Source organism: Ambystoma mexicanum, chromosome 11, assembly GCF_040938575.1.
Source record: "Ambystoma mexicanum isolate Mex_15411 chromosome 11, UKY_AmexF1_1, whole genome shotgun sequence".
Taxonomy (NCBI): Eukaryota; Metazoa; Chordata; class Amphibia; order Caudata; family Ambystomatidae; genus Ambystoma; species Ambystoma mexicanum.
In genome coordinates, this window is record NC_090934.1 from 537,127,741 (window position 1) to 537,141,833 (window position 14,093).

Here is a 14,093-nt window from a genome sequence, read left to right on the forward strand (position 1 = left end):
TGCTGCGCAACCTGTTCGCTTGAAGGTGAGCCTGGTGAGGAGGTCAGGGATGCTTAATGTTGTGTTGTAATGCTTAATTCGACGGGATTGGGTCCTCCGACGTATTCCATATCTATGACAGGTAATGTCCACAGCTGTGCTGCTTCGGAAAATCTTTGGCGTCTGCATCCTGCGTCGATGCACCGTCCCCGAGGACCTCCTCCGACGGCCGACGTCACCCGATGTGATAAGTAGGACGCACGACGCCCACAGCCTCAGTTCTGTTTTTTCCGCGAACGTGTTCGCTTTGTGAATCTCGGTACGCCTCGACTCGTTGGAGTTTGCTGTTTTCTATTCTCGGTTCGTTGAACCTGTTCGGTTGGTTGTGAAGACCTGTTCGTGGCGATGTCTTTCTCATTTTCGACCCCGCATCCGGGCTTCAAGAACTGTGGGGACTGTGCGTCCAAGATGTCGGTCACGGACTCGCACAACACCTGCCTCTGGTGCCTCGGGGAGGCCCACGATACGGACGACTGTGTCGACTGCCAGTCGCTCACTGCAAAGGCCTTGCGGGAATGCAAGAAGAAGCTGTCGGTAGGCCGGGTGTCTAAGCCCCGGAAGTCGAGGTCTGCAGGGCTTTCGACCAATGACTCGAGGGGTGACTCTCGTGTCGTCGTCGGAAGTCCGGTGGGTCTCCTTCCAGGAGTCGGTCTCGCCACTCCTCCGCCTCTTCTAGGCATTCCAGGAAGCACCGGCATAGGTCGCCTTCCCCGTCCTCTTCCGAGGACTCCGCCCGTCGGCGGGTCGCTTATCCCTCCATGCAAGCGACACCGGAGGAATGGGCTTCCTTCGGGAAGCAGATGCTAGCGATTCTGGAATCCCAAGGCACTGGTCCGTCCACGCCTCCGAGTGGGGTTGGTCGGCACCGGTCGAGAGACACCGCTCGTACGCCTTCGGGTTCAGGTGGTCGGCACGGCTCGCGGGAGAAGTCCTGCTCGGACAAGGGTAGCCGTTCTCACCATGCCCGTTCCAGGTCCCGGTCCTCGACGCGCTTGAGACCGTGTGATCCTGTGCCGTCTTTGAAGATGATGTCGACGCATGTGGCGCAGAGGTCGTCGACGATTTCTCTCGAGGTTCCGTCTCCGAGGGGGTCGTCGACGCCATCGGCGCCCAGGTTGTCAAGAGACATGCTCGGAGCTCCGGCTTCGAGGACTGTGTCGACGACGCCGATTTGCTCGACGCCTTTTCTGTTGACGCCGGCGCTGACTCGTTTAGCACCCTCGACGCCTTTTCTGTCGACGCCGGCGCCTTTCGAGGCGGTGGTGTCGGAGGGGCCCCGTGGCACAGGGTTTGCCCCTAGAAAGGCTATGGCTAAGGTCCGACACTGCTTTGGTCCGCAGAGGTCTTCCTCTCCCCGCCTGGAGTACAATTCTGAGGGTGATGAAGGCTCTGATGGCGGCCTGGTTCCGGTTCCGGTTCCGGTTCCAGATGACCTTATCTCGGGCCATAGCCAGTTTGATGACCTGAGGCAGTCGCTGCATGATGCCAGTGGACTGGACACCTCTCCGGAGGTGGAGTTTTGTCGGCCGGAGCCTGGCACTCATGCCGATTCTTCATATCGGCACCTTATGTCTCGGGTTACCGAGTACTTGGGTTGGTCAGCTCCCCCAGGGGAGTTCGTTCAGGATGATCTCACGGACATCCTTGATCTTGGTCCACCCACTGACCCGGTTTTGCCTTTTCATATGGCTCTGCAGAGAAGGGTGACGGCGGCTTGGACTGCTCCGGAGAGTCTCCCGGCAGTGGGCAAGTCTTTGTCACGAAAATACCGTCCAGCCAGTAGTGACCCCTGCTACTTGTCTAGGCACCCCACCCCGGAGAGTTTGGTGGTGCAGGCGGCTACGGCCCCGGCAAAGCAGGCGTCGTATCCTACCATGCCTCTGGATAGGGACGACAAATGTTTTGACGGCTGGGCAAAGAAAGTGTTTTCTTCAGGGGGGTATGGCGCTTCAGGCGGCCAACTCCATATGTGCCTTGTCTCGTTTCACGCACACTCTGTGGAACTGTATTGCATTAGCGGCTGATCATATTCCCGAAGGGGACGAACGGGATGGTTTCCTTGCTATGGTTCAGGATGGCAAGGATGCTATGTGTGAGGCCGTTCAGTCGGGTTTGGACTTGTCGGATTGTGTCAGCCGGTCCATGGCGGCGAGCACCGTAATGCGCAGATTTGCGTGGTTGCAGAAGTCTGGGTTTGCTCCTGATGTGCAGTCCCGGCTCCTCAACATGCCTTTTGACGGTGAACACCTTTTAGCAGCAAGGCTGACGAGAGCCTTGAGAGGTTGCAGACCTCCAAAGCTGCAGCGAAATCGTTGGGTGCTGCAGTTCACCAACCTCCGCCTTTTCATCCTAGGGGACAGCAATGGAGGGGAGGTTCCTTTCGATACTACCCGACCTTTGGTAGATCGAGGGGAGCTGCAAGTCAAAGGGGCCACCAGAGTACCAGAGGTGGAAAACAAGGTACTTGAGGTGCCAAAGCCGCTCGGGCAGTTGCCTCTTTAACCTCAGGCACTGCCGCAGCCGCTTCAGCTCAGTCATGAGGCCATGTCCCATGGTTCGCTGGTTTTGATTCCCAAAAAGGACGGAGGACTGAGAACAATCTAGGACTTAAGAAACTTGAACAAGTTCCTTGGGAAGGACAAGTTCAAGATGGTCACTCTTTCCCAGATCCTTCAGGCCCTTCAACTTCAGGATTGGTTGGTGTCATTGGATCTCCAGGATGCTTATTTCCATGTGCCAATTCATCTTAAGCACAGAAAATACCTGAGGTTCGTAGTTGGCGACTCACCCTATCAGTTTCGAGTACTGCTATTCGGATTGACCTCTGCCCTGAGGGTCTTCACCAAGTTAATGGTAGTGGTTGCAGCGCACCTCCGGAGAGGGGGGATTCACGTCTACCCCTACCTGGATGATTGGTTGATCAGGGCACGTTCTGCTGAACAAGCACTGGATCATCTGAAAGTCACCTGCCACTTCCTCCACAGACTGGGCTTCTCCCTCAATTTCAAGAAGTCACAAATGACATCTTCCCAACAGCTCCAGTACATGGGGGCTGTATCCTTGGGAAAGGGCTTGCCTCCCAAATCGAGGGCTCAAGACATTCTTCAGATGGCTTCCAAATTCCAAAATGCCCAAAATCTCCAGGCCTACGACTTCTTAAGGTTGCTCGGCCTCATGGCATCCTGCATCTTCCTAGTGCCAGAGGCACGCCTGAGGATGAGATCCCTTCAATGGGCTCTAAAGATTCAGTGGTCCCAGTTCTCAGATCAAATGACTGATTTTCTTCAGATTCAGAACAAGGTTCGGCAGGATCTTCTGTGGTGGACTTGCACAGAGAATATCTTAAAAGGAGAACCGTTTTGGCAACCATGGCCAGAGATTACAGTAGTGATGGACGCCTCACTCATGGGGTGGGGAGCTCATGCCAACGATCTGACAATCAGCGGTCGTTGATATCCATCGGAGTCCAAACTACACATCACCCTTTTAGAGCTGAGAGCAATCAGACTAGCGCTGAAGGCTTTTCTGCCATCTGTCAGAGAAAAAATGTCCTGATAATGACGGACAACACAGTGGCCATGTATTATTTAAACAAAAGAGGTGTAGGGCCACTACCTCTGTGCAGAGAGGTAATGCGGCTCTGGTATTGGGCAATTCAAGGAGGATTCTCCTTAAGGGCAGTTCCTCTAGCCGGGATGGAGAATATGAAGGCAGACGCTTTGAGCAGGCAGAACACGGTGTCCCACGAGTGGGAACTGGCTCAGGAAGTCCTTCAAGAGATCTTCGCCCTTTGGGGAATCCCTCAAGTAGACCTGTTTGCGACCGGAATCAACTGAAAGTGCCTAAGGTATTGCTCACGGGAATTTCCCCCGAGATCAGCCTTAGGGGACACGTTCGTGGTGGAGTGGTACTTCCCACTATTATATGTGTTCCTGTCATTCCTCAGGAGATTGAGATGTTTCGGAAACGGCATGATTCTAATTGCCCCGGATTGGGCCAGGCGAATGTGTTACCCAGACCTTCTAGGCATGTCCATCTGTCCTCTGTTAGGTCTTCCTCTGAGACAGGACCTTCTCTCACAAATGGAGGGCCAGGTTCTCCATCCAGAGGTCAAAACTCTCAACCTTCATGCTTGGTATCTGAAAGGCTGAGATACAAGGATTGGGACATTCCAGATGACGTCATGGAGGTGTTGCTTTCGGCAGGAAGGCCAGCAACAAAATCTCTATACCGTTGCCATTGGAAAAAGTTTTGCAACTGGTGCAGAGAAAAGAATGTTGATCCTTTTCTATTTTCCATTCCGGAAGTGTTGTCCTTCCTCTTGTCCCTAGCACATAGAGGTCTAAATGTTGGGACCATTAAAGGTTATCTTGCAGCGCTTTCCATTTTCAAGCGCTCTTCGGAAGAATGCTCATATTTCAAAATTCCTTTAATAGTACAATTCTGTACCAATTTGGGATCTTAATCTGGTTCTATAATTCTTAATGTGTGCCCCTTTTGGACCCCAGCACACTTGTCCCTTAAGATTACTAACATTGAAAACCGTTTTCCTAGTTGCTTTAACATCTGCAAGAAGAGTGAGCGAATTGCAGGTACTGTCTTCTGGGCCACCCTATACTGTGTTCCATAGGGACAGAGTGGTATTAAGGGTTAAACCCTCATTTTTACCTAAGGTTATGTCCGATTTTCATTTAAATCAGAAAATTGTTCTACCCTCCACCTCATCCTAGTAAGGAGGAGGAAAGATTGCACAGGTTGGACCCGAGTAAAGCTCTAAGCTTAGAGTGGATAATCAACTTTTCATTGGCTACACCAGAAGGAAATTGGGTCAATCGGTGTCAAAACAAACCATATCACGTTGGATTGTGCTTTGCATTTCAGAATGCTACAGATTGGTGGGAAAAGAACCACCAGAAGGCTTAAGGGCCCATTCCACCAGAGGCATTGCCTCTTCGACAGCCCTTCAAATAGGTGTTCCCATAAAATCCGTTTGTGAAGCAGCAGTTTGGTCATTGCTGCACACTTTGTCAAAATTCTATAGTCTGGATGCTTCCCAGTCGAAGGAGCTTGCTTTTGGTAAAGCAGTGCTATATTCCACCACATAATGGTATCAAAAATCTACTCCCTCCTCCAGAGAGTGTTCTATACTGCTTTGGGAGTCTATCTAAGATGAGGAATACGTTGGAGGACACAATCCATTCGAAGAACAAGTTACTTACCAACTGGTAACGTTCTTTCGATTGGATGTTCCTCCAACGTATTCCTCATCGCCCTCCCATGCTACCCCTCTGTAGATTTTCCGGGTTATTGCCATTTCAACTCTCGCAAGGCTGATACCGGACTACCGGCACAATCTACACAGTAGAGCAAGAGGGAGAAAAACAGAACTGAGGCCAACGGGCGCCGTGCGCAATACTTGTATACCCGATGACGTCACCCTCGACGGAGGCCTTCGAGGGACCATCCACTCGACAACATTGCTGCGCGCCCTCTTCCGAGAAAACATTTCCGAAGCAGCTGAAGCTGGATGGAATACATCTAAGATGAGGAATACATTGGTGGAACATCCAATCGAAAGAACGTTACCAGTTGGTAAGTAACTTGTTCTTCTCCAGTATGGGTCTGGCATGGATTCAATGTGAACCCTCCCTCCAACCCCTCTGCGGCTCTTCTCTTGGTCCATGCTGGAGAACAACAGTTACAGGTAAGTAACTTATTTCTTATTCTCGTCCCCACAGGCCTCAAAAGTGGTTAGGTTGGACTGGCTCTAAAAAAGGGGAACAATCCAAGAAATAATAGATGAACAATTCCAACGTATTCCTGTCAGTCTGCCCTTGGGCTCTGCCTCCTGGCTGCCAAGTGAGTGTTTGCTGTGTCATCTCGTTAGAATCTTAGTCTTCCACCAGACGGGGCTTGAGGGGCAATAGATTTGTTCAGATTTCCAGGATCTTAGTGAAATCGTACCAAGCCTCACTGGGCTTTCAAAAGGAGGCACACTGGTACAACATTGCCTAATGCAGGTGTCTGTGAACACTGCATTGGCAAGAATCCTGTCTGGTGAACCCCTCATGGCCTGGAGTCACTTGGTTTCCTCACATTCCTACCATACCTCAGTGACCTCTAAAACCTCCTGACACCCAGAAATGCTTGGGCTCCTCTGTCTCGCCACATTTCCGCATTCCTTCCTCTTCCCTCATTCTTCCCCTTCAGGTGTTGCACCTTTCTTATCCCCCTCACTCCTTGTGTTCAATGTGCCTCTCTTACTGCCTTAATACTCTTCTCCCAACCTAGTTACCTCTAGGTGCTGCTTTTCTCACTCCCCTCCAACTTCTTTCCACCGCTCAGCTTTTCCAGCATGGGGTCTGGCATGAATTCACATGCTCATGTATATTCACTGTGGTCAGGCTGGAAATCCTCGGTAAAAAGAAAACAGTTTCACTTTCACTTACAAACTGTATTTTGAAGGGATTGGTTCCTCCGACGAATTCCACATCTATGACAGGTAATCACCACAGCTGTGCTGCTTCGGAAAATGTTTCTACATCAATACGCTGTCCTCGAGGGCCTCCGTTAAGCCAACGTCACCGGATGTTATAAGTAGGACGCACGAAGCCCGTAGCCTCAGTTCTGTTTTTTCCGTGAACGTGTTCACTTCGGAGATCTCAGCGCGCCTTGGTTCTTCTGAGTTATTCTATCGGTTCTTAAGAACGTGTTTATTGAGAATATATCATGTCTTCGTCTTCTTCCACCCCGCGGTCGGTATTCAAGAAGTGTCGGGACTGCGGTTCCCAGATGTCACTTACGGACCTGCACAACGCCTGCCTCTGGTGGCTCGGTGAGGACCACGCCACGGATGACTGTGACAATTGCCAGTCATTAACTTCGATGGCCTTGTGGAAACGGAAGAAGAAGCTTTCTGTCGGTAAGGTTTCCAATCCCTGAAAGTCGAAAATCTGCTGGGCTTTCGACCGACGATTCGAGAGGTGACTCTCTGTGTCGTCGGCGTAAATCCAGGGGGTCTCGGTCCCGGAGTGGTTCCCGCCCTTCCTCTGCCTCTTCGAGGCACTCGCGGAAGCACCGTCCACGGTCGCCTTCCCCGTCCTCGTCCGAGGACTCCGCCCGTCTGAGGGTTGCTTGTCCCAACAAGCGCTCTTCTCCTGTGGAATTGGATGCATTTCATCGGGAATCATCGGGAGCCTTTGAGGTCCCGATTGGACAAGTTGGATTGCTCTAGCCATGCCCGCTCCAGGTCCCGGTCCTCGACGCCCTCGAGACCGTCGGAGCCTGTGAGGTCTTCGAAGAAGACGTCGACGCCATCAGCGCCCTGTCTGTTGAGGGACTCTCTCGAAGCTCTGCCTCCGAGGAAGTCATCGGCGCTGAGGCTGTCGAAGGACACGCTCAGGGCACTGCCCTTGAGGTCTGTGTCGAAGCCATGGGCGCCACGCTAGACGTCGACGCCGATTCTGTCGACGCCTTTTGTGGAGGTTCTACCGGAGGTACCCCGTGCATCGGTGGAAACTCAGAGGAAGGCCCTGAAGAAGTCGGTGAGGCCTGTATTTGAGCCTTTTTCTGTGTTCTCTTTTAGGCATTTGTTCCAGCATCTGGATTATATTTCTGAGGTGGAAGAAGGGTCTGAGGAAGGTTTGGTTCCTGATGAGGTTCCTGATGACGTCTTACCTGGTCATAGCCAATTGGAAGACCTGCGTCAGTCTTTGCACGACGCCAGTGGTCTGGACACCTCTCCGGAGGTCCTCTTAACGGCGGCTCATGTCGAGGGCGACGGAGTACTTGGGGTGGTCTGTGCCACCAGTGGATTTTCTGCAGGATGACCTGACAGATACCTGGGACCAAGGTCCACCAACTGACCCGGTACTGCCATTCCATATGGCCTTGAAAAGAAGGGTGGCGGCGACTTGGACAGCTCCGGAGAGTCTCCCGGCAGTGGGAAAGTCGTTGGCGAAAAAGTACCGCCCAGCCAGTGGCAACCCCGGCTACTTGTCCATGCACCCTACTCCGGAGAATTTGGAGGTGCAGGCGGCTACGGCCCCGGCTAAACAGGTGTCGTACCGTACCAGCCCTCCTGATAGGGACGACAAACGTTTTGACGGTTGGGCGAAGAAAGTCTTTTCTTCAGGGGGTATGGCTTTAAAAGCAGCCAACTCCATGTGCCTTAGCACATTTCACTCACACTCTGTGGAATTGTGTTTCATTGGCGGCTGAACATATTCCTAAAGGGGAGGAATGGGATGGCTTTCTTGCCCTTGTACAGAATGGCAAGGATGCCATGTGTGAATCCGTCCAGTCGGGTCTGGACATGGATGACTGTGTCAGCCAGTCCATGGCGGCGAGCACCGTGATGCGCAGATTTGCGTGGTTGCAAGTCGGGGTTTGCTCCTGTTGTGCAGGCTCGGCTTCTCAACATGCCCTTTGATGGTGACCATCTTTTTGGCAGCAAGGCTGACGAGAGCCTTGAGAGGTTGCAGACCTCCAAAGCTGCAGCGAAGTCGTTGAGCGCTGCAGTTCGCCAACCTCCGCCTTTTTGTCCTAGGGGACAGCAATGGAGGGGAGGTTCCTTTCGATACTACTCGACCTTTGGTAGATCGAGGGGAGCTGCAAGTCAAAGGGGCCAACACAGGAGTACCAGAGATGGAAAACAAGGTACTTGAGGTGCCAAAGCCGCTCGGGCAGTTGCCTCTTTGCCCTCAGGCACTGCCGCAGCCGCTTCAGCTCAGTCATGGGCCATGTCCCATGGTTCGCCGGTTGGGCGAAGGCTGGCACAGCATCTTTTATAATGGAGTACCATTACTTCAGATGTGTGGGTTCTGGAGATCATAGCCCACGGCTACCGTCTTCCTTTCCGGCAGAGGCCTTGCCACAATCCACCAGGGAATCTCTCTTTGAAGAGTCTGGATCCGCTCCTTGCGCAGGAAATCAAATCCCTGCTGGAGAAAGGCGCCATAGAACTGGTGCCTGTAGCAGAGAGGAACAAGGGATGGTATTACCATATTTTTTGATCCCGGAAAAAGACGGGGGATTGAGACCCATCATGGACTTGCGTGGTTTGAGCAAGCTCCTCAGGAAGGACAAGTTCAAGATGGTTACTCTCTCTCAAGTCCTCCAGGCCCTTCAACTTCAGGACTGGTTGGTGTCTCTCGACCTCAAGGACGCTTACTTTCATGTGCTGATTCATCCCAAGCACAAGAAGTACCTGAGGTTCGTGGTTGGCGACTCGCACTTTCAGTTTCGGGTTCTGCCGTTCGGATTGACCTCCACCCTGAGGGTTTTCACCAAGCTCATGGTAGTGGTGGCAGCGTATCTCGGGAAAGGGGGGATTCACGTCTACCCCTACCTGGACGATTGGTTGATCAGGGCGCGCTCTCCCGAGCAAGTCATGGATCATCTGTCAGTCACCTGCCACTCCCTTCACAGGCTGGGCTTCTCCCTCAACTTACAGAAGTCCCACTTGATGCCAACCAAGTGGCTCCAGTACATCGGAGCAGTGCTCGACACATCCCTGGGGCAGTGTTTCCCTCCCCAGGTGAGGGCTCATCACATTCTGCAGATGGTGTACATGTTTCAACATGCCCAGAGTCTCCCGGCGTTCGAGTTCTTGAGGTTGCTAGGTCTCATGGCATCCTGCATTCTACTGGTGCCAGAGGCCAGGCTGCGGATGAGATCTCTGCAGTGGGCTCTCAAGACGGCAGTGGTCGCAGTCCTCCAGCATGATGTCGGATCCCGTTCAGGTGCCGCCCTCGGTCGCCCAGGATCTTCAGTGGTGGGCCGTCGAAGTCAATCTGATGAAGGGGGCTCCATTTTGGCTACCCTGGCCGGTGGTGACGATTGTGACTGACGCATCCCTCACGGGATGGGGAGCTCGTGCCAACGAGTTGACAGTCAGCGGTCATTGGTCTCCGTCAGAGTCCAGACTCTATATCAATCTGTTGGAGCTGAGGGCCGTCCGGCTAGCCCTGAAGGCTTTTCTGCCGTCTGTGCGGGGGAAGAATGTCCTGATTCTGACTGACAATACAGTGGCCATGCACTACCTCAACAAAAACGGGTGGGGGGGGGCAGGGTCTCTCCCTCTGTGCAGAGAGGCGCTCCAGCTCTGGTTCTGGGCCATCCAGCAGGAAATTTAGATCTCGCCAGTTCATCTGGCTGGAGATGACAATGAGGCTGCGGACGCTCTGAGCAGGCAGAACACGGTCTCTCACGAGTTGGAGCTGGCTCAGGAGATTCTCCTGGAAATCTTCGCCCTTTGGGGGACCCCTCAAGTGGATCTCTTCGCCACCAGTGTCAACCGGAAGTGCGAAAGATGCTGCTAGTGGGAATTTCCTCCAACAGGAGCCTTGGGGGACGCGTTCATAGTGGAGTCGTCCTTCCCACTGCTGTATGCGTTTCCTCCAGTCCCCGTCATTCAGCAAGTGCTGAGGAGGTTACGGAGGTTCGGTTCCCGAATGATCCTCATTGCTCCGGCATGGACCCGGAGAATGTGGTACCCGGACCTTCTCGACATGTCCATCTGCCCTCCACGCAGTCTTCCCTACCGAGACCTTCTGCTTTCACGAGAGGGGGGGGGGTCAGGTTCTCCATCCAGAGGTCAAGTCCCTCAACCTTCATGCTTGGCTTCTGAATGGTTGAGGTATAAGGATTGGGACCTCCCTGAAGACGTGATGGAGGTGTTGCTTTCGGCCAGAAGGCCGGCAAAAAAGTTCCTGTACCTTTGCCGTTGGAATAAGTTCTGCGACTGGTGCAGGGTTAAGAATGTGGATCCTTTTTCATGTGCCATTCCTGTAGTTCTGTCTTTTTTGCTTTCGTTAGCCCACAAGGGCCTGCAAGTGGGTACCATTAAAGGCTACCTGGTGGCGCTGTCCATATTTAAGTGCTTGTTTTAAGAAGTGTTGTTATTTTAAGATTCCTTTGATTTCTCAGTTTCTGAAAGGGCTCACTAATGTGTTCCCACTGTCTCCTTTCCAGGTGCCCGGTTGGGATTTGAACCTGGTTCTAAAATTCCTAATGGGAGCCCCGTTTGAGCCTTTACATTCTTGTCCTTTGAGACTGCTGACTTTATAAACTGTATTTTTAGTTGCGGTCACTTCCACTCGCAGAGTGAGTGAGTTGCAGGCACTTTCCGTTAAGCCAACCTTCAGGTTGGTCCATAAGGACAGGGTTGTCCTTAGGGTTCGTCCTTCTTTTCTTCCGAAAGTTGTATCGGAATTTCATTTAAGCTAGAAGTTCATTCTTCCGGCGTTCTATCCTCCTCCGCATCCTGGTAAGGAAGAGGAGAGGCTTCATAGGTTGGATCCTAGGAGAGCTTTAAGATTCTACATCTCTCGCATGTCCCGGGTCAGAGTGGACGATCAGCTCTTTATAGGATACGCTGGAAGGTGTTTGGGACAAGCTGTTACTAAGCAGACTTTGTCTAGATGGATTATCTTGACAATTTCTGAATGTTACCGCTTGGCGGGTAAGGACCCTCCTGTAGGCTTACAGGCCCATTCTACCAGGGGTGTGGCTGCCTCTACTGCTCTGCAGAGGGGTGTTCCCATTCGTAACATTTGTGAAGCAGCCACATGAGCCTCTGTCCATACTTTTGTAAAACACTATTCCCTGGATTCTATCTATGGGCAAGATTTGGCCTTTGGCAAGGCGGTCCATTATTCTGCAATTTAATCAGGCATTCTTAAATTCTAAATTATTTTCCCACATCCATACGTTGGTACTGCTTTGGGAGTCTGCCATAGATGTGGAATACGTTGGAGGAACCAATCCCTTCGAAGAACAAGTTACTTTCTTACCTGTTATCGTTCTTTCGATGGGATGTTCCGACGACGTATTCCACATCGTACCCTCCCAGCCTGCCCTGCTACAGAATTTCTTATGCGATTGCAGCTTACGTTTCCGCAAGGATTTCTGTGGTCATACTGGCAGAAGATTGGTGCCACACGTTCTGGGTAAAAAAACTACAACTGAGGCTACGGGTGTCGTGCGTCCTACTTCTAACATCCGGTAACGTTGGCTCGACCAAGGCCCTCGAGGACAGCATATCAACGTCATTGATACATTTTTCCAAAGCAGCACAGCTGTGGTGATTACCTGTCATATATGTGTAATACGTCGTCGGACCATCCCATCGAAAGAACGTTACCAGGTAAGAAAGTAACTTGTTGTTCTCCCATAAACGAATTACTTTCCTCTGTGTCATACTGCCCCCAGCCAATGACCGTCGTCTCCCTAATCCCCTCCTCTGGCAGCCATCTTCAGATTTTTACCCCACGCTTCAGTGTTGGGAGTCCTTGAGTTTGCTCTGCAAGCTACTTCTACGTGTCATGTGTTTTTTTTTTCACGGAAAGAGGTTCTATTTTTGTTCCAAAAGAGTCTGTGTGAATTTCTCTCCATCTGCTGACAGCAGGGATCCGTTGTTGGTGAAGTTCAACACCCCTCAAGGGCGAGATTCGTCGAAGTTTCCAGAAGGCCATCAGGCCTACTTCGCACCCTACAACCATGACTGAGGAGAAGAAAGAAGCAAGATCCCTCTTCAAGCCCTGAACCAAGTGTGGGCTCCGAAATGTGTTTGAGGAGGACAAGCACCTGCAATACCTCTAATGCCTGCATCCAAACCACAAGGAAGGAGATTGCGAGATATGCTGCAGATTCTCCAAGAAGACAACAAAGGACAGGCACAGTAGACTGGCGGTGTGGCTGAATGCCAAGGCCTCTGCCCTGTGCCCAGAGCATGGGCATGCCTCACCCAAGGCCGGTCAGTCAGAGGAGTGGGCTTCTAAGTCCTGTGAGGGCGCCTCATTCCCCGGGGGCTCAAGATAAGGCCAAGCACCGCAAGTCCAGGTCAACCAGGGTCACTGCGGAAGCGTGTTCCACGCCAGCCGGCAATCGAGCTCCTCCTTGAAGAGGAAGTTGCCCAAACTGGCTAAGCTGCAGGAGAAGCCCGAAAGCCACGGACTGAGTAGAGGAAAGGCGAGCTGCCCAAGAAGACCCAGGTGGCTGTGTAAAGGTCATTGACGATGGAGCTGGTGGCGGCTACTCTCTTGAAGGCTAAAGGGGCTGACCCTGAGAAGGTAGCCCTCACAGTGGGGAAGTTATCCCTCCCTCCGAGGCGCAAGGCCTCCGTGGTGACTTTGAACAGGTCTTCCGGCATGCCAGAGAAGGGGACACCGCCTCGGAACCCGGTTTCAGCCCCTCAAGGTGGAAAAAAAGGGGGGAGTGGGCAAGGGGGCCCCGGATTGGTCCCAGGCCGTGGACTAGGCCATGGAAATTTCTTCCACGGATGACAAGGACTTGAAGTCCCTACATACGGTCCACGAGGATGTGCAAGAGGACAACAGTGGCAGCGATGACGGCGCAGGCCTAGTATTCTGATCATGCTAGTTCCATCTAGGGATGTGTCTCTGGACAATCTATCAACCCTCCACACCTTGGTGTCGGAGATCCAGAAGAGGATCACGCAAAGGCCTGTTCCAACGGTCCCCCAGGCCCTCGACCAACCACTGCTGAAGAAAAGAAAGCAGCCTTTGATGCCCCCATTTCAGCCTCCACATCGCGTCGGGTCTCATCCCCCCCCGCCAGCATACCCAGACACGGGTATGGGGATGGATATGTCCACGACGACGGTTGACAACAATATCGTCTGAGCGGGCAGCGGGTCCCTGCAGCCCAGGGTTTCCCCACCGGACAGGGTGGGATCGTTCCACTCTGATCGCCAGAGCCTTCAAGCTGTTTCAGCTCATACCCAAAGGGACCAGAAAGAAGGGTTTCCTGTACCAGAGGCACAAGACCAAGAGGAAGAAGATCATGGCTGTGCCCCTCCTGGATGACATGTGGGAGGAGGACCTGGCCCTCTTGAAGAACCCTTGAATGGCTTGAGCCAAACGGTATAGACTGGAGGAGACGTACCAGGTACTGGAGTCCGAACCCAAATGCTCGAGGTCACAACCATCACTGGATTCGGTGCTTTCGGCGACTGCGAGGAAGCGGTCATCTAACCCGTCCTTGTTGTTTTCAGTCCCTTCGGACAACAAGGAGAATAGGTTGATGAATAA